General features: G+C 35.0%; 1 protein-coding gene across 1 annotated transcript in view; it reads right to left on the bottom strand.

The window, feature by feature from the left end:
- Positions 1-17,192, bottom strand: part of Dg (Dystroglycan) — an 85,359-nt gene extending 68,167 nt beyond the window's left edge. The window contains exon 1 of the mRNA XM_089104352.1: positions 17,054-17,192. The gene's annotated coding sequence lies outside the window, so the exon portion shown is untranslated. The remainder of the gene's footprint in view (positions 1-17,053) is intronic.
- Between the last annotated feature and the right edge of the window lie 6,147 nt (positions 17,193-23,339).

Below are 23,339 nucleotides of genomic sequence, written 5' to 3'. Positions count from 1 at the left end.
ACGTAACAAAAATGAATATAAACAATTTTTTGATTCTTTTATCCCCCCCCCCGAAAATCCTTTTCTACCTCCCCCCCCAAACAGAAATCCTGGATACATCGTAGGAGGGGGGGGGTTACCGAAATGTTTGTCCAACTCGTAAAAACATAACAAAAATGAATATAAACAATGTTTTGATGCTTTTTACCCCCCCCCCAAACAAAAATCCTGGATACAACCGTAGGAGGGGGGGGGGTACTAGAATATTTTTCAAGAGAGGCTCTGGGTCTGTCTGAAGATACAGTTTCCCTATCACCCTGCGTGCAGGTACAGCTCGAAACGTAGGTGTAGGTCACTGCAGATCTTTATTGGAGAGGGAGGGGAAAAAATTTTCTGAAGAAAGAGAGGGTTCAAATCAGGGCAAATGGTATATTAGGCTAGAATTCCCCCAGGAGTGTTTTCTGGGCGAAGGTCAGGGATAAGGCCCTTTTATCCACTTGTAGAGATATGGCTAAGAATATACTTTTACTCAGCTAAAATTATAGGAAGAAGGTGCCACATAGTGCTTCCTCGTGGAGGATTGGGGGATAGAGTGCAATACTTGAAAAGTACAATGCTCCCCGAACATTCAAGTGAATCGCCTAACTTACCGGCCTTAACCTGAAGACTGTGGGGAGGTTGACAACCCTAAAGACATAATAGGCCTGTTCTTTTACTCATCTTTGTGCTAAGATCTTACATTTTTTGACAAAGAACGCTTAAAAGTTAAATCTTAGCACTAAGATCTTACAGCTTATAGCGTTCTTTTGCAAACGTCCTTCATCCTTCTGCTCTGATCAGCGGTCTAAGAACAATGTTGAGTATATCATCAAAGTTCTCTCATCATTGTTCTATATGGAAGAAAGATGGCGTCTTTCACACTTTTTGCTAACATCAGGGAGCTGTAAGATCTTAGAACAAAGATGAGTTAAAAGAACAGAAATCTTTGCAGAAAGATGTGAGATCTTAGTACAAAAGAACGGGCCTAATTACTGGACCTTTCAACAATGCTGAACAAAATAGTTCTCTTAAAATTTTGATTGGATGTGATTTGGGGAATGACAGACTTTACCCACTGTTGCTTAGTGACCGATAATTTAGTTTTGTCAGGACTTCTTCTGGCAGTGAAATTATCCTACAGGCGAAACTTTCCTATCTTTCTTATCTGTTTCTACTATCATTAACGGCCGAAGAAAACATTAAACTGATACAATTTTAACCACTAGAATAATATACCTACTAGTATACCTACTAGTATAGTATAATATACCTACTAGTATAATATACCTACTAGTATACCTACTAGTATAGTATAATATACCTACTAGTATAGTAAAATATACCTACTAGTATAGTATAATATACCTACTAGTATACCTACTAGTATAGCCTACTAGTATACCTACTAGTATAATATACCTACTAGTATACCTACTAGTATAGTATAATATACCTACTAGTATACCTACTAGTATAGTATAATATACCTACTAGTATAATATACCTACTAGTATACCTACTAGTATAGTATAATATACCTACTAGTATACCTACTAGTATAGTATAATATACCTACTAGTATAATATACCTACTAGTATACCTACTAGTATAGTATAATATACCTACTAGTATACCTACTAGTATAGTATAATATACCTACTAGTATAATATACCTACTAGTATACCTACTAGTATAGTATAATATACCTACTAGTATAATATACCTACTAGTATACCTACTAGTATAGTATAATATACCTACTAGTATAATATACCTACTAGTATACCTACTAGTATAGTATAATATACCTACATAGTATAATATACCTACTAGTATACCTACTAGTATAGTATAATATACTCTACTAGTATAGTATAATATACCTACTAGTATACCTACTAGTATAGTATAATATACCTACTAGTATAATATACCTACTAGTATACCTACTAGTATAGTATAATATACCTACTAGTATAGTAAAATATACCTACTAGTATAGTATAATATACCTACTAGTATACCTACTAGTATAGTATAATATACCTACTAGTATACCTACTAGTATAGTATAATATACCTACTAGTATAATATACCTACTAGTATACCTACTAGTATAGTATAATATACCTACTAGTATAATATACCTACTAGTATACCTACTAGTATAGTATAATATACCTACTAGTATACCTACTAGTATAGTATAATATACCTACTAGTATAATATACCTACTAGTATACCTACTAGTATAGTATAATATACCTACTAGTATAATATACCTACTAGTATACCTACTAGTATAGTATAATATACCTACTAGTATAATATACCTACTAGTATAATATGCCTACTAGTATACCTACTAGTATAGTATAATATACCTACTAGAATAATATACCTACTAGTATAGTATAATATACCTACTAGTATAATATACCTACTAGTATACCTACTAGTATAGTATAATATACCTACTAGTATAATATACCTACTAGTATACCTACTAGTATAGTATAATATACCTACTAGTATAATATACCTACTAGTATACCTACTAGTATAGTATAATATACCTACTAGTATAATATACCTACTAGTATAATATACCTACTAGTATACCTACTAGTATAGCATAATATACCTACTAGTATACCTACTAGTATAGTATAATATACCTACTAGTATACCTACTAGTATAGTATAATATACCTACTAGTATAATATACCTACTAGTATACCTACTAGTATAGTATAATATACCTACTAGTATAATATACCTACTAGTATAGTATAATATACCTACTAGTATAATATACCTACTAGTATACCTACTAGTATAGTATAATATACTTACTAGTATAATATACCAACTAGTATACCTACTAGTATAGTATAATATACCTACTAGTATAATATACCTACTAGTATACCTACTAGTATAGTATAATATACCTACTAGTATACCTACTAGTATAGTATAATATACCTACTAGTATAATATACCTACTAGTATACCTACTAGTATAGTATAATATACCTACTAGTATACCTACTAGTATAGTATAATATACCTACTAGTATACCTACTAGTATAGTATAATATACCTACTAGTATAATATACCTACTAGTATAATATACCTACTAGTATACCTACTAGTATAGTATAATATACTAGTATAATATACTTAATGTTCTTCTAATTTGTTTCTCTGACGCTCAATCCTAATTAAATATACCAAAGTAAGATAAAAATATAATATTTTAGAAACAAACTTGGGTTATACATTTGCCAATTAGGGGTGGGGGCGGTAAACTATAGCGTGTCTGCATGTCTAATGTATTAGGTACAATTACTCTGCATATTATACAGTAAGAAGTGTTTTCTAACTACACACTGTCCAAATACTTTACCCCCGCCCCTAATCTACGAATATATAGCCCAAATTATATATTTTCCCTTTATTTTGTCACTTTCCTTTATCTTGTCTCACACTAAGCTGAAAGAAACTTACGAAAAAAAAGCTTCTATAATGCGTTAACGAATGAACAACTTGAGAGGTAGGGCGTATATTATACAAGCATCCAATTTAGCTATGGACTGTGGAGTATCGGAAAAAAGCGTTAAAAATATGATTCTTTCATAATGAGTCTTCGAACAGCACGATAATTTCGCCCCAAGGTCGCGATTTGTCTTCCATACGAGTAATGCATGCCGTAAAATGTTCCTTGAAATAATTCAAACACAAAAAGAGTCAAGTCCATTGTCGCAGAACAGAGCATATTTTTATTTGTCTTGTGATTTGACGAGTTTCAGCATATTGCTCTTTCAATTGGTCTTTCAAGTCCCCTTTGGCGAAATAAATACTGGAAGTTCAAGGACATAAAAACTAAATAATACAGCAATTCTGGTCGTTAGTAATAAAAATAAAGTTAGTCTAGTCAAATCATGATAATCTTACAGGTCATTCCCTTTCTAAACTAGAAATTTTAAAACAAAAAATTCTGACCATATATTACCAACCGACTCCATTGACTTGAGCTGTAAAAGCTCTTTTAAATCCGACTTCTTTTAGTTGATCAAAATTAACTTCCAAGTTATCTTTTTCTATTGACTTTGAACATGCCTACCTTTTAAAAAGTTTTTGCCAAAAAAAAAAAAAAACAATGGAGGACCATGTAGGGAAAATGGATCGAAGAATGTTAAAATTTTATAGTATTCGGCAAAACCAATGAAACTTATACTGAATCATCCGAGGGGCGCTGACCCGCCCCCTTGTGTACATATCCAAACACCATATGTGCCGCATAGATCCGCCACGCTAGGCACCGGTCCCAAAGCACCAGGCACACTCCCCATAGCGCTTGGCTCAGTTCCGCCACGCTTGACGCGTGCCACCTGTTATACAAGGTTTCTGAGAGAGTGGCCTCTCCAATCATTCGCCTACAAAAGAACATGAAACAAGTCTGGTAAGGAAAGAAACCCTTATTATAATTGTAACCAGTTCAGAAAACAAACTTTCTTTTAATATTACGAACCCCAGTAGTGACGTTCTTTTAGAGGGAGGAAAGAGAGATATTAAAAAACACAAGAGGCAATTTGTATAAAAGACGGGAGAGAATAGTAAAAATAATGACTTTAGATAATTTCGGAGACCACACTGCCTTTCCATGACGATAAATAAATAAAAGTTCAAATAGGGATCAAATCCTTTAAATAGACATTGATTTTGACAACAGTGATAAAATTTCACAAAAATACTAGATATCTCTGTCACATATACAGTGACCGTCATCAGTAGTAAAACTAGACTAAAACAATTAAAACAACAGTTTATTTACGAAATAATTCAAGAGCTTTCGTGAAACTCTTGAAATTCAGAAGATTTTATTCAAGAATATAGCTTTAAATTGTGACATAGGTGAATTTGGTTTGAACTCTATCTACGATAATTTATTAAAATCTGATAGAGTAAAGTTCAACTCCCCTAATGTAGTTAACCTCTGTCCAAGTGTTAGTTCATTCAACGCTAATGAACCGGTCTAACAAGGTCACGGAGAATATCTTTCGACTCTGATTTAAAAAGAGTTACAGTAATAAATAATATCCATTTTTACTTTATTTCGCAAACAAATTTTTTTTTTTACTTTTCTTGGTATAGTTTTACTCTTTATAGCAGTCACTGCACATGTGACAGAAATATCAAGTGTTTGTGTGAAATTTTATCACTAATGGTGAAAATCACTGTCTATTAAAAGGATTTGATCCCTGTTTGAACTTCTATTTATTTATCATAATGACTTTTCAGTGAGGACACGGGTTCGAACACTCCACTCTTCTGTATACGCGCATCCATGATAGTATTATTGCATGATAAGGCAAACAGCCAATCATTAAGGCACTATTTACAGTCTCGACTGACTAATTCCCCTCCCCCCGCCGCAAGATAATTAAAAATTCACTTTTAGGAATAGTTTTTGTTTAAATGAAGATTCCCAGCCTCTGCCTAGGCCCCGCACAAAGAAGGAGGGCCAGATAGAACATGCTCCTGCTTCAATAAAAAAAAAGAAAAAAATATACAAGAAGGTGCATATTTCTCTGGCATTCGATAAGAATACGGTGCTTCTGGAAAAAAGTTCTTCATTAGCCTTTAAACCCCCCCCCCCCCCACCCAAAAAAAAAATTGTTTGCGGAATTGCCAGCCTAACACTTACGATAACGTCTCTAGGTGTTTTATGACTTCTTTACTTAGATTAGTTTCAACAAACAAATAATGAACAGTGAGAATGACCGCATCCGGGGGGAGGGTGTTACCCGATTTGACCCCCCCCCCCTCCCTCTCCCCAATTTTCTCTGTAGATGCTCTTTCCAGGTAGGATATGTTCTTCATAAGTTCTTAAAAATTAGTTTTGGCAAATGATGCAAGAATTGCCAAATCCTTCAGAATCTACTTATTGACGGCAATTTGAAGATAAGATACATTCATATCATACTTTTAGTACGTGACCTTTGTAATTGTCAATAATTAAAATTAATATGATAACTGACTTTGCTGATAGGCATTGCGAAAAAAATTGCGATCGATCGGCTAATTTCAAACTGATTTCTCTATAATTCCATTGTCGTAAAATAGCATTTCAGCGTCGCATCCAAAAATAGAAGAATTTCTTAGAATGCGATTTTAAATCGATTTCACAGGATTTAAATTTGCACACGCGGATCAGGTTTCTCACCAAACAACATAAAAAAAACGACCAAGTCTGGCATAGAAGGTGGCGATACTAGGGTCACATGACTCGAATGGGACAAGGACGACTTCTCTGTGACGTTTGGTGCTGGGCAGGGGCGGATCCAGGATTTTTTTAGGGGGGGGGGGGGGGGCAAAATAGGTTGATCCGAAAAAAATCAGGGGGGAGCGCAAAATAAGGTTGATTCGATAAACTTGCGTTATGAGCAAGTTTAATTAACGCAAACTTGAGTTAACTGAGTAAATTACACTACTTTGGACTAAGCTAGTGGGGCAACCCCCTCGCCCCCTGGATCCGCCACTGGTGCTGGGCCCCTCCGTGTGAGTGGTATGCGACGGATCAGTAATGCTCGTTCCCTTGAAGATGAGGCAAGAGTTTTATGATCATCCCTCACTCAATGAGCTGTGGTCTCTGGTTCAGGACTGTCGGACGTGGAGGTCAACCATTACTGCCCTATGTGCCACTAATTGTCAGAAAATCTAAGTCTATGTCTAAGTAATCTGCACATTGGGTATAAGAAAGATAACCTATTTAAACTCCCAAATCCCAAAACATATTTCTCTTGTACTGAAAATCAAAAAAAGATACAGACATTTGTGTTTAACAACTTTTTATTTCCGTACAATATCATTACATTGTCGTTAGATCGCATGCAAAATTACAAGAATTATTTGAAACGAAATTTCAAACGATTTCATAGGATTTGAATAGCCTTTGTCTTCACCCCCTCCCAAATCATTACTGAGTTCTCACTTAGTATTTTCGAATATACACATGAAGAAGGGTAGCCTGTTTAAACCCCCAAATCCCATTAGTGTTTATTTCTGGAGAAAAAACTAGCTAAGCCTTTTTAAAACCAGGTTAGTAACTCCTAGCGGAACAAATAACTCAAACTTTTAAAAAATTCGATTGGCTCTTTTGTGAGAAGCAGCCAGTAGAAAGAACAAAAAGCTTTTGTTACAAGATTTTTAAAAGTAAACTATCTGTTTTTATGTGGTTCAGACGATCTTATGAGAGAATTTAGGGAAATGTCCATTCGTCCTTAGTTGGAATTCCTGGTCATCGTGGCCTAAAAAATTCTTGATTAACAGAAGAACAAGTCGTTAAAACAGTAAACCCTTGTAAAATTTAATCAATTTATTTTAAACAACGTCAACTCACATCAGCACAGGACATACAGGTTTTTTTGCAATACAGATGATTGGTCAACATCATCGAAATAAATACACGTAACAATACTCTAATGCATTAAGCATGCCAATTTTTTTTTGCAAAAAGGACTACAGTTTGCGCAATTTAAGGACGTTGAGGGGTCACCAAATTTAGTTCATGCAATGGCCAAATATAATTCGCTTCATATAATTGAGTTACAAGATATCAAATAAATAATGATAAATACTTAACTTGTCTTATTTACCTTTTATATTAATCATAATTATTTTTTTTTAATCTCAGCCTACACAGGTTCCATCAAATCTCAGCAACATAGTTAAAGGTACTATAGGCAACGCTGTAGCGTTGTCTATAGTAAAGGCCACAGGGCTCCAATGTTTTATTATTTATTTATTTATTTTTCCCCACAGGCACTTCATACCGAAGGGGTCGTCATAGAAACTTCAAAGGGGCCTCATTCGATTGGAAATCGAGAGCTCTAGTGCCCTTTTTAAAAGTAAAAAATGGTTGGAGGGCAACTAGCCCCCCCCCACCCATCATTCCCCCAAACACATCCCATCAAAATTTTGAGATAGCCAATTTGTTCCGCGTAGTTGATTTCCAGACAGAAAAAATATTTTTGAGGAGGACACTCCCCCACAACCCGCGGGGCAAGGGTTGTAAGTTATGCCCTTGGGGCATATAAGGTTTTCCATAGACAACATTGTCGTATAAACTTCAGAGGGCTCATTTGATTGGAAATTGAAAGTTCTAGTTCACTTTTTAAGCGTCAAAAGATAATAGAAGGTAACCAGCTCCCCCCCCTAAACCCTATTTTCCCAAATGCATCCAATAAAAATTTTAAGATAGCTATTTTGTTAAAAATAGTTCAAAGATTATATATATAAAAAAATTCGGTGTTGACACAACCCAACAGGGCCCGAGGGCAGAAAACCAACTAAGAGAAAAATCTCAATGAAAAAAAAAAAAAAACGAGACTGCGGCCAATGGAGAGAAAAGACAAATGCAAAACAACGCGGATATTTCACCTGTATCACAAACAAGGAGTCTTCAGCACGAAAGACAGAAGAAGAACAAGATAAAAAAAAACATGTTAAAACTAAAAAACCAATAAAACCACCACAAAATTTTTTTTTTTATCTTGTTCTTCTTCTGCCTTTCGTGCTGAAGACGCCTTGTTTGTGATACTGGCGAAATATCTGCGTTGTTTTGCATTTGACTTTTCTTTTCTCTCCACTGGCCGCAGTCTCGTTTGTTTTTTTGTTTTTTCAGATTTTTGTCTTTGTTGGTTTTTTGTTATGGCTGGCCAGTTCGGCTTAAGATCTTTCACCCGAGGGCAGGCGTTATAAGTTATGGCCTGGAGGCATATATGGGTCTTATGGAAGGGATGCCCGTATTAACTTCAAAGAGGTATCATTTGATTGGAAATTAAAAGTTCTAGTTCCCTTTTTAAGAGTCAACAAAGATTGGGGGGAACCTAGCCCCCCTCCCCTACACTGCCCGTGTTCCTCAAACTCATCCGACAAGAGCTTTGAAGTAGCCATTTTCTTTTAAAAATGTTAAAATACCCAATAACGAAAACTCAGGGGTCAACACAGTCCCCCAGGGCCCGAGGGCAGGTGTTGTAAGTTATGCCCTTGGGGAATATATGATTCTTATTGAGGGGATGCTCGTAAAAAATTCAGAGATTGTTCATTTCATTGGAAATTGAAAGTTCTAGTTAAGTTTTTTTGAGTTAAAAGATATTGGAGGGTAACTAGCCCCCCACGCCCTTTTTCCCCAAATGCATCCAATAAAAATTTGAGATACGTATTAAGTTAAAAATTTCTCAAAAGTCAGATAACAAAACTGAGGTGTCTTCACAACCCCCCAGGGCCCGGGGGCAGGTGTTGTAAGTTATGCCCTAGGGCATATATTGTTCGTATGAAAGGGATTCCCGTATAAACTTCAGAGACGGCTCATTTGATTGGATATTGAAATCCAGCCCTTTTTAAGACTCAAAAGTGATCAGAGGGCAACTGGCCCCCAAGCCCTTTTCCCCCAAATACATCTGACAAAAAATCTGAAGTAGCCATTTTGTTACAAATAGTTCAAAGATCATATAACAAAACTGCTTTACGTATGGTCATTTCGTTAAAAATATTTCAAAGGTCAGATAAGAAAAACTCCTGTGTCGACACCCCCCCCCCAGGGCCGGGGCAGGCGTTGTAAGTATTGCTCTGGGGGCATATATGGTTCTTATGGAAGGTATGGTCGTATAAACTTCAGAGAGGGTTCATTTGAATGGAAGTTAAAAGTTGTAGATCATTTTCTCAGAGGGAAAAAGATCGGAGGGCAACTAGCCCCTCCCGCCCTCCACGCCTTTGGGCGTATCGGATGGATAAACCCATCCAATAAAAATTTCAGGTAACCATTTTGTTAAAAATAGTTCAACCATCAGATATTGAAACTCTAGGGTCGACACAACCTCCCAGGGCCAAGGGACAGGCGTTTTAAGTTATACTCTGGGGATTTATATGGTTTTTATAGAAGGGATACTTACAGAAACTTCAGAGAAAGCTCATTTGATTGAAAATAGAAAGTTCTAGTTCACTTTTAAAGAGTCAAAAGAGACCGAAGCTTAATCAAGCCCCCCACGCCCTTTTTCCCCATACCCATCCGATAAAATTTTGAGATAGCAGTTTTGTTAAAAATAGTTCAAACATCAGATAATAACAACTCCGAGGTGGACACAATCTCATTTTTTCACTTTGATATTGTTAATTTGATACTTTGATTAATATTTGATTTTTTTTTAAAGCTTCATTTTGAAATAAAGAAATTTTAAAAACTTGAAATTTTTGGCAATCAAAAACTAACAAAAATTAATTAGAAAAAACTTTCCGAAAAAATAATTCTTTAAAATGAATTAAACGAAAATTTTTAAATTATGATCAGAAGATAAAAATACCTTTTAAAATTCAAACAAAAAACGACCAGAAATTACTATTTCAGAAGAAATGAAACCCAAAAATAAAAGAAATTAAATAGATAATCTGAGCAAAAACATACAACAAGTTATAATATAAATGAATTAATAGATCTTAAAGCGAGTAATGCTTAGATTGAATATGAAAATCAAGCTTAAGACGAAAAAATATTTTCCTATTGACGTACAAATGAAACTTAAAACGAACAGAAATTAAATAAACACTCACTGCAAGCAAACATACAATAGATATTAATATGAATTATTAAATAAATCTTAAAACGAGTGAAACTTAAATTGAATTTGCAAATTAAGCTTGAATAAAACACAAATCACCACAAACAAGAGTTTGGTTATGACCCCCTTCTCTTATTGTAAAAGTCTAAAACCTACTGCGTCATTTGCGCTTTACTGAAAACTATATGCGTCTTGAAAAGCCTCGGAAAGTATTAACAACATCAAATTGAATATTTGATGTATAATGATATTAATTGTTGAAAGATCCATCAGTTCAAGAATTTATTTTGCTGCAATTGTATTTTTATTTTCAATGCTGTAAGAACTGGAAAAGAAAGTATTTGTAATATAATCCGTTTTCAGTTTAGCGCCAGTGACGCTTGTAGACTTTTGGTTTTTATTTGCAGTTAGGAAAGGAGGCAGTATCCAATCACTTGTTTGTAGGGAAACTATATTCGTCTTTAATAACTTTAAAAAGAGCTAATAAATTAAACTGAATATTTAATGTATAATGATATAAATTACTGACATCTCAACAGTTAAATATTTAAAATAATCTCAATGTTTGTTTTCAGAGATAGGTACACAAGAAAATATTTGTCACAAAATCGTTTTTCAGCGTACCGCCAGCTCTACAGTAGGTTTTAGACTTTTACACCGAGAGAAGGAGGTCATACCCAAACTCTTATTTGTGGTGATTTTTGTTTGTTTCAAGTTTGCATATTCAATTTAAGTTTCACTAGTTTAAAAATTTATTTATTAATTTACATTAATATCTAATGTATGTTTGTTTACATGGATGGTTCATTTAGATTCTGTCCCTTTTAAGTTTCATTTGTAAATCAATAGTAAAAATTTTTTTCTTCTTAAGCTTGATTTTCATATTCAATCTAAGAATTACTCGCTTTAAGATCTATTTATTCATTTATATCATTACTTGTTGTATATTTTTGCTATGATTGTTTATTTAATTTCTGTTCGTTTTGGGTTTCATTTATTCTTTAATAGTAATTTCTGGTCGTTTTGAGTTTGAATTTTAAAAGGTATTTGTATCTGCTGAGCTTAAGTTTAAAATGGCCTTTACTTTTCTTTGAAAAACCTATTTTTTCGGAAAGCTTTTTTTAATTAATCTGAAAGAAAAACACAAAAATCAGCTCAAAGGAATTACTATTTGAGCAATTTTACCGCAGTAGGAGCTCCCTGTGATGTCACTCACTTTGATTGGCAAGCTCTCAAACAAAGGTGATGTAAAATTTCACAGTTAAATTACAAATTCTTGACAGCCCTTGATAATGGTTAATTCCCTGGGAGACTTTGCTAACAGTCCCTGGGTCTTTTTGATGGTCAGCTGTTGCTAAAGCTTGTAAAATAATTTTTAAAACACCATATCACCTTAACAGGTTTTATGTAGGCCTACAGCCCAATAGGTTTTGATGAGAACCAAGCTAAGTTTCAATGTAAATGGAGGTTAGGCATAAGATTGGAACTTTATAAAAGTTGCAATTACCCTGTCTAATAGAGAGCTGTGATCACAAGCACCTTCTTGAAGCTGCAACAAAATTATTTGCACTTAAAAGAAAAAAAACAGATGTTTACAAGAAATTGAAAGAGTAATCAATAGGATGTTCTCACAGCACAACATTGAACTTCAAAGGGAACTTACTGATAGCTGGCAACATTAATTTCCACACCCTTCACAGGAGGAAAGGTTTCCCATTTCACCCCTCTCAGCTCAATAAAGGCTCACACAACCCCTTCCACATGAGCTTTTATGATCTGGCTCTACTTTAGGTGGTTGGAAAGCCAGCCAGGCTTTCACTTTTCTAGTCAAGGCCTTCCTCAACTTAGCACTCCTCAGGTGTAATGAACAGCTATAAAGCATTAGCTACCATCTCTCTCTTGGCAAAAGTGCTCACCTTGTAATTGAAGTCAATTTAGCCTTCCACAAGATCACAAAAAGAGTTCATTCTTCCTTTATTCAACAATAAATTATCAGAAAATACACAAAAAAGCACATATAATAAAAACAAATATGCCAAGAAGATTTACACCAACTACACAGCAATTGGAACAGAGTTGAATAGAGCTTGCTTGTCCTGGGGGATATGGATAAATAATAGACCAGTTTAACAGGGGAGCTTCCAAAAATTCAGAAAAAAAAACACATCTTTCAAAATTTGTGCAAAGCACAAAATACTCCCATACATCACCCCTCGGATATGTAGAGAACAAAACCGAAAAAGTTAATACTGGAACAAGTATAATAAAAAGGGGAAAGACAATCACTATGAGTAGTTTACAAGGGCTCAAAACAAAATAAACTACAATTCTTGCTTAACAATTTTCTTCAAATTTTGAGCTCAAGCTTGCAGATAATAGCAAGGAAACACCCAAATAGTTCTCGAGCTACATATCTGGCAAAGATCATTGCAGACACTGAATAATAAATCTGAAGAAACCTGATGGCAATAAAGTTATTGACCTAGAAAAAATTGCTAAATTACTCAATCAGCAATTTGTATCAGTGTTTACCAATAAGCATGACAGTCCCCTCCCTAAGGGTCAAGCTAACAATGTACCAAACCCTGTGCCACCTATTATGATTTTTTTTTAGTCATCAAGAAGAAACTGGAAACACAAGGTACTAAAAAGCCAGCAGCACTAGAGAATATTTAGCCAAGGCCCCTGAAAGAACTGTCAAATGAAATTCTGTCACCACTGGGTCAAATATTTCAGAAGTCCCTCAACTCAAAGATTAAACCTTCAGACTAAGAACTTTTGCATTACAGAAGAATTCAAGAAACAAGACAAGATCAAAGCCAAAAATCATCAGCAAATTAGTGTAACTTCAGCTGTAGCAAACACTCTGGAACATATTATGACTGCTAATATTCTAACATATCTTCTGTCCACCAGTGTATTGTCACTAGAACAGAATGATTTCACTACACAAAAGTCAGTGGAGACCAATCTGCTCCAAATTTGCAATGCCAACACCAAACTACTGTAGAAGGGAGTACCTGTTGATCTGATTTTCCTTGGCCTTGCCAAAGTGTCTGGTAAGATACCTAAAAGATGCTTTAGGGCCAAACTATCAACAGCTAGAATCCATGTGGATATGCTATTATAGGTCATGAATTTCCTCATAGGCCAAAATCAGCAAGTTGAATTTTTCACTGATGATGGCAATAAAGTGTTCTCTAAACAACGGAATGCCTCAGGGTCCAACCTCTTTCTCATTTCTATAGTAAAATCACATTCTACACAGACAACTCCAAGGTTTAAGGACGAACTGACAAACAAAGGCTACAAAAAGACCTCCAGGGAATCTAGAAGTGGACCAATGAATGGCAGCTGAAGTTCAATATCAACAAATACAGAACCCTCAATATTAGCAGAAGCAACCTTCACCACCAGTATACTAATATGCAACCAGAACCCATAATCTGATATTCAACTTTGAACCAGTCATGAAGAAAGGGATTTGGTAATACATATCAATTAGCAGCTTAATTTCCATGGGCATTGGCAACAATTAATGTCAAAAGGTAACTCAAAGTCTTGTTGCACTGAAATGTACAATAAGTTTCTCTCAGACTAGTTTGATTTTGATGCATGTCTGACCCACTTCTCCTACAAGCTTGACACCAGACTAAAACTTTGCCAAGGTGACATGGTGCTGACCTACAAACATAATAGCCTTCCAAACAACACCTACCTTGGTTAATATGCAAATCAGCACCATACTATAAGATACTTACATGAATTAGCAAAACAAGCAGTAAATACTAGAATACACCAATATTTTTTCACAAAGTGTATTGTTGGTAACTGGAATAGCCTAGAAGCTGAAACAGTGACTGCATGATTCAAGTGAAGACTTAAGAAAGATAAAAATAAAAAGCCATCAATGTACAAGTCAGGCAGTCTGCCCTTCATAGCAAGTAAAGCCAGATCTCCAAGACACCATCTTACATACTCTATTTGAAGTTGCTGTTTTGTGGTGATGTCAGCTGTAAAGGACTAGAGAACTGTTTGTTGGAACTACACCTATCATATGGCTACCTTTACATCTCTCCATATGGCTACCTTAAGTGAGAAAATTGCATCTCTCCAGAAAACCTCTTAAGTGTGCCATTAGGCCAGTAGCACAACAACTCTTCAGAATTACTATTACTCACATTGAGCCAAAAAAGCATTTTTCAATGAAAATACTCCCAAAAAGTTCACAACCCAGGGGGGGCCTGCCTATGTTGTACCCTTAATTGAAGCCACTGCATGCTTTCAAACACAGAGAGTGGTCTTTGAGACAGTAGGGATGAAGCTAGGGGCTGGTGAAAAGAAGGGATCCTAGGTCCTTTTTTTAACAAAGCTTTGTATGATGGTAACCAAAGACTATTTCTAGCCTCATAAGAGGAGCTGGGAAACAATTGTCACAATAGAAACATCACTGGTATAAGCCTAGAATTGGGGCTGTTGAGAAAGAAACAGGTCAAGAAAACAGTTCTAACTTCATAATATGCTGAATCATTGTAGCTAACATGATTTTGACTATAATTCTACTATACTTTGACCCCCCCAGCCCCTAATGTGCAATATATAGCCCAAATTATACATTTCCAACATGCTTTTCTATTTCTTGGTTTTGTCATAGTTGATAAAAATTTATGGGTAGGCTACATAGGTAGAAACAAGACATATGACAACATGCATAAGAAATAAATACTTTGGGGGTAAATTTGCAGTCTTTAGCATAATTTAGCTAGGATCAAAGTAAATATATCACTTGATATAATATCTTTTGGTATAAGCCTAGTCTAGTGGCTATTGAAAAGGAAAAATGTTAAGAAAACAATTCTTACTTCATAATATGCAGAATAATTGTTGTATGCAGCCCTGCCATACTTTACCCCCAACCCCACTAATGTACAAATAGCTGAAATTAAATATTTCCAATTTATTCTCCCAATACATCTCTCTTGTTTCAACCTGTGTACCTGTAAATTGAATTGACTGTGTCAAAACAACAACTAGAAAAACAAGAGTGATGGGTTGCAGAATGCATTGCAAATGTATAATTTTTGCAATACATTTTCTTGACATATTTCCTCCTCAAGAGCCACTAAACTAGGCTTATACCTGCCTTTTGTATGCTCATTCATAATCTAAGAATTGCTTCTGGGGAAATTAGATTTTGAGCCTTAAAGGTCTATAGTTAATAAACATGTTTCCAAAAAAATGGCTAGTGAAAAAAAATACCATTTATAGATGATTCAGGAATGGTAAATATTATTTTCCTTGGTTTTAATAGTAAAATTTTATTTTTTAAAACTAATTTGCAGGGATTTTTTAAAAGAGCTTGATAACTGTAAAAAATGACACCAGTTTGCAAGTTGAAATGGTGGGAAATTTTAGTCAACAATCTAAGATTAATTAATGCAAGCAAAATCAGTTTCTTTTAACTCCCAGGAAAGTACAATTGCAAATTTTGGTTTGATCATAATAAATGGTTTCTGTCCAGCTCAAGCTTGCTATAACATTGGTTGAAAGAAGGTTTCATGACCAGTACTGAGCAGACACTCAATCTCATAGACTAGATAGGCCTAGGAGCACAGAAACATCTTCCAAGGGCATAATTTAGGCTTTCAATTCATTTTGAATATTGTATTTGGTAAAATTCTACTTAAGCTACTTTTGGTTATCTTGGAAAGGGGTTAGGTTAGGAAAATGTAACTTTCAGAGACTGATTTGCAGGTTAAAGTATGTCTTGGGAAGGTATTTTGAAGTATATACCTCCACCCCTTACCCCTCTTGAGGGGTCCTGACCTTTGATGACCTTTAAAATAAAAGTGAAACCTTGCACAATATATCTTCTGCTTAAATGAAGTAGGCCTACAAAAAAATTATTTTCAGCTTCATAACTTTGCTTAATCTCCATTTATAAGGTGTTTAAGATATGTAAATACATTCCCTAAACTTTGAAAACACCTATTGATATGGCTTAAAATTCCACTCAAATAGCAGAAATTGCATTTTCAGAATTAAAGCCAGAGAAAAAGAAAGAGCTAACTTAAAACTAAGGTAAAATGTTGTTCTGTTGAAATTTCAACAGGTAATAGACCTGTCATGTAGGCAATTTTCAGGACCCTCTAGAGGGAGAAGGAGTGGAGGTAGGTACTTCAAACTAGCTTCCTTGGACATACTTTAGCCTGTAGGACCTTCCCTGGAAGTTTTATTTTCATAACCTAACCCCTTTCCAAGATAGCTAAAAGTAACTAAAGTAGAATTTGAACTTGTAGATGACTATTTTATAAAATAGAAAAAATCCTCTTGTCAACAACTTTTGCTTAGGCTAGCCTACTCTGAACAAATAGGCTATTAAGGGATCTAATGTAAAACTCACCTTGTAGATGAAACAGCAAGATTGAGCTTATCAACAACAGGGGCAACTAAGCCGAGTATTCCTTCAACTAAAATATCTCTACTAGGGTTTGGGGATTCAAATTGACCTAAATTCTCAGTCACTGGACTACGTTCTGATCCTTCACTCGCCATAAAAAAAAGTTTTCCGCTTAAATATTCAACTTTTTCTTTAAATATCTTGTAAGGCAGAGACATCTATAAAGTACAATTTCTAGGGGCTACTACTTTGCCCCATATTTTCTTACTACAATAATGGACAGGTAGACTGTATTACATCTATAAGAAAGATTGAATAGGAAAATAAAACTAAGTTGAACATTTTTGACCTTCAGATCAAATATTAAACTAGACGTTAATCAAATGAAAATAGTTATTATAATTAAAATAGAAGGTATATTAAGGCCATTTGCTCGAGCAGCAGGACGCATAGACCGTTTATGGTTTGTAAAAACACTGTATCAATTAGACCCCGAAGCCGCACCGAAAATCGGCGGCGCGCCGCCGAAAAAAAAAGGCGGCACGCCGCCGAGTTTGCATCAGCGCGCGGACGCCTCCGCGGATTCTATCGGGGGCGGGGTCACTAATACGCCGCCGTTTTTTTTTCTCTTTTTTGCTTATCGATATCGAACTCCGGGCTTACAGCTTCATCCCGGCTACTCTGTTTCTTCAAGATAAATACTGTCATCTTGGGCTCGCCATGTATATCGGTTCATAGGAAGGAGAAGAAGAAATTTTTCTTGAAACAAAAATTCTACCTTCCACTTTAAAATTCTGTTAATTTTTCTTTCTGATTTTTTCGGATGAAAAGAGGTAGGTAAAATAGCATTAGGCAATTCAGGTTTTTTTAATAGGCAGCGCAATCGATATATATAAGTAAAGAAAAATTTTGGCACAATGTATTATTTTTTTTTTTTTTTTTTTTTTTTCATACAAGGGCAATTCATATTAAAGGAGTTTTGATAGAAAATTAAAAAAGGGCTCATTCGATTGGAAATTGGAATAACTAGTGCCCTTTTTAATAGTCGAAAGAGATTGGAAGGCAGCTAACACCCCTTCCACGCCCACCCTTTCCCCAAACACATCCAATCAAAATTTTAACATAGCCATTTTGCTCAGAGTAGCTGATTTTCAGAGAGAAAATATGATTTTTGACGAGGTTACTCCTCCACAACCCTTTGAGAAAGGGTTTTTTAGTTATGCCCTGGAGGTATATAAGAACGGTGTTGGCACAAAGTATTATTTATTATTTTTTCCTTTATACAAGGGCATTTCATATTGAAGAAGTTGTCGTAGAAACTTCGAAAAGGGCTCATTTAATTAGAGATTGGAGTGGCTTGTGCCCTTTTTAATAGTCGAAAGTGATTGGAAGGCATCTAAGACCCCTTCCACACCCACCACTTCCCTAAACACATCCAGTCAAAATTTTGAGATAGCCATTTTGTTTAAAGTAGTTGAAAGTTCTGAAAATTAGGTCTTAGAGAATGACAGCCACCCTCACAGCCCTTAGGGTAAGGGTTGTAATTTATTCCCTGGGGCATATACGGTGTTTATAGAAAGCGTTGTCGTAGAAACTCAAAAAGGGATCATTAGTTTGGAAATCGAAAAGCCCAGTGCCCTTTTTAATAATCGAAAGTGATTGGAAGGCTTGACATTTTTATAGTAGAGATCGATATGGGTATAATGTATCATTTTATTGTTGTTGTTGTTGTTGTTTAGACCGGGGCACTTCGTATCGAAGGAGTTGTCGTAGGAACTTCGAAAAGGGCTCATTTGATTGAAAATAATGCCCTTTTTAATAGTCGAAAGTGATTGGAGGGAAACTAATCCCCCTCCCACGCCTCCCATTTGCCTTTATGTTTAAAAAGTAAATGTTGCCTTAAGATTAAATCAAAATGCACTGTGTTTATGCTAATTCCCAATAAGGCATCTCAGCAGTATCCCAAGAACGACTGAGGGTATTATATTCAAACTTTCAGGGCTTCTTCTGCTCTTAAAATTTGACCAAATCAAAATAGTGTAAGTGTATCCAAGCTATCAAAGAAAGTAAACAAATTTGTTTGAATGTTATCAAGTTTTCCATTTCAGGTCAACTAGAGGAGGTATGAAACTAAATTAAACACTATTATTTGTTTCCATATTTCTATAAGAGTCTATGTTATTAAATTTTGCTGAAAATTGTTTTCCAGCACACAAATAGCAGGCCAAACTATAAATTCTTAAAAAAGCGAAAAGATTTAAAGTATGATTTTATTTTTCCCTGAAAAGACTATGTCAATATAAAACGAACAGAAATTAATTAAAAAAACTGTTTCCAAAAAATAAGTTTTTTCAAAGAAAAGTAAAGAACTCCATTAAACCAAAAATGAGTAAAATTAAAATCAAATAATCTACCAAGCGTAAAACTACCACAAATCAGCATCGATAAATAAATGAAACCCAAAACGAACAGAAATTACAATAAATAACCGAGTCAAACTCAAAACGATCAGAAATTAACATAAGTTGGGCTCAAAACCTCTATGCCTTCACAAGGCCAGAACATAACTTTTACTTTACTGACAAAAATACAAATGAATATGCATTGTCAGTTTAATATACATATACTGATATTTAGTAATCAAAATGTTAATATTGTTTGACTTATTAAAGTTATTAAAGTAAACATTTATATTTTTTCAATAAAATGAAAATTACGTTCTGACCCTGGGAAGGCATAGGGGTTTTGAGCCCAACTTGTGTTAATTTCTGCTCGTTTTGAGTTTGACTCAGTTATTTATTGTTATTTTTGTTCGTTTTGGGTTTCATTTATTTATCAATGCTGATTTGCGGTAGTTTCCCGCTTGGTAGATTATGTAGAGCTAGCATAGACATATATCTATAGAAATGAATTACATTTTTTGCACAGTTAGCAGAGCACACTGAAGTTGAAGTAGCCTTAAACTTTGACTTGAAACGTTATATATTGACCACTTCTTTCAGAAAAGAATTTCGGAGGGTTATTCCGTGTTGATAAGAAAAGAGGGTAAAGGTGCAGTTTAGTTCCTCCTGTAGTGTAGTGCGCAGGAGCCCTATGGTGAAGGTGCAGGTTTGTTCTCCCTTATAAAACAACTTATTTCAGCAGATACAAAGAAGAAGCCCATTTGGGGCATTCTGTGGGACCCCAAGGTCCAGTACTAGTATCAGATCCCGCGACTGGCAGTTTACGCTCGTCAAGTTCTGGCTGTACCAGCCACATGTGCCCCAGCTAAACGGCTTTTTAGCACGACAGGACTGATAGTGACTGCAAAAAGATCAATGGCTCCAAGCAGAGTGAACAAACTGACTTTTATTACATCAATTGTAACTGAAGTGATGTAACCGCTGATTTAAAATTGTTGTTGTTTTTAAGCCATGGTATCTGATTTGTATAGAGTGCTTTTTCGATGTTGTTATTTGTTTTTGTTTTTTTTCACTTCCTTTTCGTATGTATTTGATGAACAGGAGATGTTTGAACTTCAAACTTTGAAAGTTATACACACATTAGCCCAAATCATTAACAAGAAGGAAATGACTAAACACGGGATTTAATGGGAACAATGCGATGTTAAACATAAACACAACATAGGTTTCCCTGGGTGTAGTGGCTAAAAACGAGAATTCTACTTGGTCTGATCGACGGTGAAAATAAACACTTTCCGCATGCCCCAAAAAATTTCTGTTTTTTCATATTGTTCTTGTATGTTTTTAGCCATCCATTTGAAAATCCTTACTAAAATCGAGGTTGAACGTGCTTGGTGAAGTGGAATTTTTATTATTATTGTTAATTAGAAAAATCGGCGCGCCGTGGCGCGCCGCCCGTCTAAAATCGGCCGCGCGCCGCCAAAAAAATTTCGGCGCGCCTGGCGGCGCGCCACCGCCAATACTGAATCACACATTCGCCGCCGTCGTTTCGGCGTGGCGCGGTTTTGGGGACTAGTATCAATATCATTTGGGACTCCCTTACATATACTAAGCTTATCAAAACATGTAAAACATTAGATATGGAGTCTGAAACTAAAACATTCTGTCCAAACTATAAGACTATAAGGGGCAATGACAATCCTCTTTAGATTTTAGACAATCCGCTTTAGATTTTCATTGAAAGAGTTTTTTTTTTGCTATTTCTATTTAAATAATTGCAAAATACCAAAGTTGATTCACTGTCGTGTAACAAATTCTGCCATCCTACCCTCCCTTATACTTTTTTTATTGACGACCCTTAATCAGTCTTAAACGAGGCTGTTTCTCACAAGATGTCCAAGTTCTGAGATTTGTTTTGCCTAAAGTGAAATTTATTTTACGTAATTTGAATGGTTTAATAGTACACAATTTTATTTTATTTAGCAATAATAATCTACTTTAATAAAAAATAAAACAAAATCAATTAGTAGGACAATAAAAGCATCATTTGTGAGGTTTTGATGCAAACAAAAAAGAAAAATGACAACAAATATATGGTGTAAAGAGTTGATGGGTGAAACTGTATACCGAAACAATACTTATATAAACATTTCACACACGATAAATCTACATAATATCATGATCGCGAAATAAAAATATTTATAAATTTAATAATGATTACAAAAAATTCAATAAATCATCTTTTTGCCAGTATATTTTTTGTCACTTTGTTTCCTTTTAATCCAAGTATGTTTCAAAAGCAACCCCACATGTAGCTATTCCAGGGCTTAGTCTCTCTAGATGCAACTAAAAAAGCAATCCTACTTGAAACTAGGCAAGGAATCTCCTCTTGTCTGATTTCAGACGCTCCTTGGAACAAGTCTTTCTGTGTAGACAGAACTATAGAGCATGGATAAATTTAAAGAGTTAAGACTTGCACTAGTTTTAACAATAAAAAATCACCAGCGCCATACAGCCTTTGGGGTTTATTCACATTTTTCCGATTAATAATTAAATGAAAGTAGTGTAACTGGAAAAGTTGGTGTAGTAAAAAGTTTCTGATCGTGATTTCTGAAAATACACAATTATGAAAGTTGAGTAAAAGCTAAGAAACACCAATTATTGATTGTCATTGGGAGTTTTTTAGGCACTGACGCCAGTTAGGCAGTTTTTGTGAGTTTCTAGGCACTCATATAAGTTGTCCTTTATCTTTGGATAGAACTTGAGAGTATGGCCTTTCACTTTAAAGAGTCACGGGCTTTATGTTTATATTAGCCAATCGTATGATACGACTTTAGGTCTACGTGCATATAAAGCTTCATGAGTGGAATAGCTGTGAATAGTGCCACTCGTGTAAATTGGCGGTGAAAGCGATAAGGATCCATACTATAAGCTTCATTAAACGGCCTTAGATCTGACATCGAAATCAATATATCCATTTGTGTAAATACATTTTTGGAGGAGGTTAGCTTTCAAAAATTTTACTGAAACTAGAAACTAGCTTTTAAAAATTTTACTGTTGGAGGGGAAGGGCCCCAACTTTTTGGCATTCGGTAAAATTTTTGCCAAAGGCAAAAATTTCGGCTGAAAGTTTACAAAATCGGCCAAAATTTAACAAAATTCTTGATTTCTACAGAAAATTCGGCATAAATCAGCTATCAATTCGGAAAAATTTACGGAGCTCTCCCCCGAATAAAACGAGCCTTGGGACGCCCCCTCCCCCCTCAGCCACATTAAGAAGCCTGTGCCATTAACACAAATTCTATATTCTCTTGCAGATAAATTTTTGTTTCAGCTTGATAGTGCTGGTATAACTATGAAGATGTGTTCCATTTTCCTTAGTATCTTCTTGTTAATGGTATTACGCTTTTCATACAAAAAAATATTCCCTATATAAAGATAACATCAGGATAACACAACTAACATTTAGCCACAAGGTTTTTTTATTAATTGCTCAAGGGAAAAACCAATAGAATTAATTTTGGATCTAATTGGATCATCCTTCTAGGTGAAATTTAATGCTCAGGACCAAGTAAATAATTTATGATGCCAAATTGGTAACAAATTGACTATTATTTCTTTGCATGCGTTTGAGGCTCAAGGTAAATGAAGTACGATTATACAAGTGTCGACGTTTGAACTACTTACCGCAGTTGTACCAAGATAAAAATATGGTTGCAACCGGCGAAAAGCTTAGCAAATGAAAAAATAATTTGACTGCAATTAGCAGCAACTTCTACAAGAAAAAGCATATTTTAGGAGCTAGACAATCTTTTTTAGATCTTGAAGTCAAGTGATAAGAAGGATCTCGTTATCGGTTAGCCCATTGACACTTATACTGCATTCCA

This window comes from Artemia sp. Qi Xiang Cuo, chromosome 18, assembly GCF_049724085.1.
Source record: "Artemia sp. Qi Xiang Cuo chromosome 18, ASM4972408v1, whole genome shotgun sequence".
In the NCBI taxonomy this organism is placed as follows: domain Eukaryota; kingdom Metazoa; phylum Arthropoda; class Branchiopoda; order Anostraca; family Artemiidae; genus Artemia; species Artemia sp. Qi Xiang Cuo.
The sequence above is the reverse complement of the archived record's forward strand: the minus strand, read 5'-3'. Positions and strand labels throughout refer to the sequence as shown.